A 6,000-nucleotide genomic window follows, 5' to 3' on the forward strand; every position below is an offset into this window, starting at 1 on the left:
CAACTCATTAGTGCCGCTAGACACTAGCACCTCTCCCAAGGCAAGGATCGACTAAGGATGCGATGCCCGCAAGTAACCTGTCCGAATGTCTATTTAAATATCCGTCAGCTACTTGTGCAGGCCTCAAACGCTTGCTTGTAAACAAACCGTGAGCTTAGCATTATATATATATATATATATATATATATATATATATATATATATATATATAGTATCATGGGTGCCCTGCGTTTCCCGGGTATTTGGAGATGTATGTTGAGAAAAAAAAGGTGTCTATTTTTTAACTTTGACCCCTAATATGACACCTTAAAAATTATTGTTTTGGGCTCAAATTAAGTTATTAAATTAGATCCATGGCCAAGGAATCGTTTAACTTTGACCCCTTAATCGCCAAATTTCTGTCCCAAAACCGATCACATCGATCTTTCCAAATCTTAGTACCCTGTATATCAAATTTCGAGTCTGTAGACTTAAAATTGACAGAGTCATTGCGTAGGGAAATGTACACACACACACAGATACACAGACACACAGACATACACACAGACACTTTCACTTTTATAAATATACTAGCATGGGTGCCCGGCGTTGCCCGGGTGTTTCGAGCTGTATCCTGAGCAAAACAAAAAAAAAAAAAAAGAAAACGGTCAATTTTTGTAACTTTGACTCCTATTATGACACCTTAATAATTATTGTTTTGGGCTCAAATTAAAGTATTAAGTTAGATCCATGTCCAAGGAACCTATATCTTAAATTTCAAGTGTTTAGACCCCATATTTTCGGAGGAGTTTGGTAGAGTTCTCAAAGGTCAAATCGTTGAACTTTGACCTCTTAAAAGCCAAATTTCTGGCCGAAAACCAATCAGATAGATTTTCCCAAATCTCAGTACCCGGTATATCAAATTTCGAGTCTGTAGACTAAAAATTGACAGAGTTATTGCGTAGGGAAATGTATACACACAGACATACAGATACATACATACACAGATACACAGACAGACAGAGACTTTCGCTTTTATAGATATACTACCATTTCGGCCCGGCCTTGCCAGGGTGTTTGGAGATGTATGCTGAGCAAACAAAAAAAAAGGTCATTTTTTTTAATTTGACCCCTATTATGACCTGTTAAAATTTATTGTTTGGCGGGCAAATAAAGTTATTAATTTAGATCCATGTCCAAGGAGCCTTTATCTAAAATTTCAAGTGTTTAGACCGAATATTGTCGGAGGAGTTTGGTAGAGTTCTCAAAAGTCAAATCGTTGAATTTTGACAACTTCACATCCAAATTTCTGGCCGAAAATCGATCACAACAATTTTTCCAAATCTCAGTACCCTGTATATCAAATTTCGAGTATGTAGACTAAAAATTGACAGAGTTATTGCGTAGGGAAATGTACAAAGACACACAGACAGACAGACCCACAAACACGTTCACATTTATAGATATATAGACTAGCATGAGTTCCCGGCATTGCCCGGGTATTTGGAGGTGTTTGTTGAGCAAAAAAAAAGCGGTCAATTTTTTTTAACTTTGACCCCAATTATTACCCCTTAAATTGTATTGTTTTGGGCTCAAATCAAGCTATTAAGTTTGATCATTGTCCCAAGAATCTATATCTTAAATTTCAAGTGTTTATACACGAAATTGTCGGAGGAGTTTGGTAGAGTTCTTAAAAGTTATATCGTTGAACTTTGACCCCTTAATCGCCAATTGTCTGGCCGAAAACTGATCACATCGATTTTCCCAAAAGTTTTTTTTTTTTCTTAGCATACACCTCCTAACACCCGGGTAACGCAGGGCACCCATGCTAGTGTGCGTATGTATATATATATTTAATTTTTATAGTAAAAAATAATTATGACAGCCCCTTTAAGAAATTCGTTTCTTATCGTTGAGCACTTTCAGTTGAATTAAAGTCGGTCAATTTAGCTCTTATGCATAGATCATCGTATAACGTCTGTCTGACTGACGTAAATGAAATTTTAAATTAAGATGTTTAAATTCAACGTTATTTCACGCGGTTAATGGTAGCCGAATGGATTAGGTCTCCGCTAATCGAGCCAGACGTGTTTCGTGTTGCGGGGTTAAAATCGTTCGACTGGTACTAATGGTGACACCCTGCACTGAAGATTCCCGAAAGGATGGAACACTAGTGTTTGTAGGTATATAATTATTATAGTAAAAAATAATTATATGTATATATATATAAATTCTCAGATTAAGGACGTTCAGCGCTATTTGTATTTTCTTTCCGATAATTAAATGTGTTTAACTCTTCCTAAAGTATTTCTAAACATATTTAATTAAACTTATGTACTTATATATATATATATATATATATATATATATATATATATATATATATAATATATTTTCAATAAAATATTAATCATTCAATGCATATATATGTGCATATATATATATATGTGTGTGTGTTTGTGTGTGTACACATATATAGTGACCACATTAATTTTTCCATACATCAAATGAAAAGTAAATTTATGAAATAGCCACATAAGCGGTTTCGCAGAATGGATTATAATCGATGTTAGGAATTACGATGAAATTACTTTGAAAAATAGAGAAAGCCAAAAATGATAATTGTAAGGATTGTAATCAAAACGTTTTTCACACAATAACTAAAATTCTATTTGTGTAAAGTTTTATGTGTTTTCATTGTAGAAACCTGTAGTCAAGATTTTTAAGTTTTTTAAATGAGTTTTTATAGAAATGTGTTTAATTAGCGTGAATAGGTAGACGACTCTTCAATCATTTAAGTTGCAAGTTTTGTGGTTCGTGTTTTTCTCTGAGTGCGTATGCGTATGACTGTGGTCGTAAGTTTATTGAAAATTGAATTTTAGTTTTTATAGGAATGACAGTGGTACTATGGAGGTTCGCTCAATGAAGTTGTTAGCTTTTTTGTGCATTTTTTAAAAATGTTTGGATTGTAAGAGGCTCTGATATGAGGATAATTCTCATCGGAAGTAAATCCTCACCAAATATTTAAAAACATGGTGTGCTCTCCTCTCAAGCCATCCAACGCTTCTCCACAGAGGGAACGCGCCCACCTGCTTGCGAACGAGGTCTCCCTCGCGATTACCAAATAAGATATCGTATACAATGGTTAACTAATTAACTGATAAATAAATGCAATAATAAACGTCCGTAATGGCAGGTCGGCATAAATGGTAAAGAGGGCCTCTATATCCGTTTATTTACAAGGCGGGAAGCGGTAAGTAATAGTGAAAACTTTCTTTGGCAGTTAGACTATAGCCATGATAAGTCAACCAGCGTCAGTAGACAGGCTTTGACAAAAAAGTACCCTGCTCCCTACCATCACTAACTCTAGCAACCAAAAAATACAACATTAGAGGTTTAAAAGCCCAAAACATGATCAGTTTCAAAAAGAAGGCAGAAAAGAAGGCTACCATTATTCAAAGTGTGAGGAGTGACGCCAAACCTTCAAACGTGGTCCTTACCAGCAAGTTAAAAAACTAACCTCTGAGAAAAGGCGTAGCGAACGAACTAAAATACATCTAAAAACAATGTTTTTTTTTATCTGACGAAGCGACCAAAATATTATATGTAAATGCAGTCGTTTATGTTGATTAAACTGTAGGTGTAGGGGCAATATGAAAATTCTGTTTAAAGTGTCATGTTGACTGAAATGTGAAAGTGCTATTTTATACGTAAGGTTATCAGATTGTAAACTTATCTAAACAAACGTATATTTTATTTTTTTATTATATAAGTCGTACCGAAATACAAACTTTCAAATAGATCTGACAAGAAAAAAAGTTTTGGTCGATCTTTTTGCAATCTGTTCGAACGATGTAACTATCTGTTAAGTTTGTGATTGACAGAAATGTTTTGTTGAATGGCAGGACGCGAGCTAACACAATTTTGCTAAAAACCATCTCATCCACCAGGGAAATCTGTAGCATCACAGAATTCTGAATAATTGGCACCGTCCTTTGTTGTTTATAGACGTATACGAAAATGATTTTTTTCTTTCGCAAATACTGCAAATAAAAATCATAGTGAGTGAGTTGAATACGCAAGCATTGCTGAATCGTAGAAATAGAAGTACCAAATCTAAGAAATAAACGAATAACAAGAGATACTTTAAAGACGTATCGACTTAATCTGCACTTTTATCAATGAGAAAGAGATCGTTTCAAATTAAAGCGGGATAAACAACGATACAACTGCTAGAATTTATAGCATTTTATTGATGAGCTTAAACTTATTTAAAATTACTCTTTGAAAAAAGCTGTGATAAACAGATAGACTTCAAATTATTTCTATTCGTGGCTCAAATGGGAAATGTGCAATGTTTCCCAGACGAACCTATAGTTGATGCTGGTTTTAGAGGCTTAAGCCTTGAACTTACACTGCTGTGTACATATAATTACGTTCACAATTAGATTCAGAACAGGTATAAAATTGTATTCCTTCTTTAAGCTCTGAGTTACACATGAGTCTTATTTTTATAGCATTACTAAACTAAAATCACTTGAGGATAAATAGTAATTTGGTGTTTAGTTTGGATGCTGGAATATGTAGTGAGAGGATTTAAATGATGACTAAAAGAATGTTCCACGATTCTACTGATGAAAATTTGCTGATGAAAAATGCGCCCTGTTTGTGGTCCACATAGGGCACATTTTTAAGCCTATTCAACTATAGAAGAGAAATCGAGTTATTGTTGCGAATGTTTTTATATGATCCTGCAAAGGGCATGTATGTTGTTCAGAGTGATACAGTATGAAACTAGTCGAAGTAGGAATACCTAGCGTGAGGTTTGTGTACCTATCGAGATATCTCTTAATGTCTCTACCAGCTGGTATTTATTTGCGAGAGGAATGACCAGGATTTACTAGTAATGATTCCACTAGTTTTTTTTTTCTTTACAGGGAATCCTAGACTGGAGCTTAACATGGAAATAAGAAATTGGAGATTAAATCGGTATCTTCTGCGTGAAACATTTTCTATGTCCGAGATTTCGAAGACGAGAAGGATTGTTTGGGGGGGGCAGCTTCCAAGATGTGACAGAACCTTTCAAGTGTTAGAGAAGAAATAAGTCAAGAGGAAAAACTATGAAATAACACATTTTCCCGTGTGCTATAGTCCCTATATTAAACTTATATTATTATAGTTCCATATTATGAATAAAAGCATGTATCGTTCTCATAAGAGTGTAATTGCCTATAGCTAACGTAGATTAGAAAAGATAAACTATATCAAAATGAAGAAAAAGAGAGGCGTATATATTATTCAACAGGTAGAAAACGTAAATGTAAGTTTATTTAAGCAAATTTTTAAAATATACAAAATGAAATCCCCCCCAAATTAATATATACATAGGGGTATTGTTTATATGCAGGCATATTTGTGTATTCTCATCAGGTAAATAATCAACTAACGAAAAAAACAATACTATTTTTTAGCGTATCAACGTTAACAATTCGTATGCTGAGCGGAACTGACAAGTCAAATAGCCTGCCAGGTAATCATCCTAGTGCAATGACGGTGCAAAGAGACAAAACAGTGGGTGTTCACAGGTGGCGCGTGCCCTCCGTGAAGAAGTGTTGGCATTTGAACCGGAACCCGTCCGATACAAAAAAAATAAGAAGATGCATGCAGATGTAGGCGCTATCGCGGTCGAATTGTCAATATAATTTTTTTTGGTTTTTATTTTTTGTTTTTTGCCAGAAAGGAGGCAGTGACATGAATTTTGTGCGGGTGGGGTTGCCGTCAGTTAAGAAGAGGACGAATAGAGAATTACGACGGCTGCGACGGTGACGAGGGAGAAGAAATAGAACACTGATTGTTCAGAAGAATTCGGAACCTGACTTGTTTTATCTGTTTTCACTGCTTTAAGAATAAGCCAACATTTTTTCGTGAAATAAATACGACGCACTTTGTTCTCAACTCGTATTACGTAGCTTTACTAAAATAGGGATAAATTCCCGGAAAAAGACTATAGACAATATTTCA

The sequence above is a fragment of the Euprymna scolopes genome, chromosome 20 (assembly GCF_053919585.1).
Source record: "Euprymna scolopes isolate OS-2025 chromosome 20, ASM5391958v1, whole genome shotgun sequence".
Classification (NCBI taxonomy): domain Eukaryota; kingdom Metazoa; phylum Mollusca; class Cephalopoda; order Sepiida; family Sepiolidae; genus Euprymna; species Euprymna scolopes.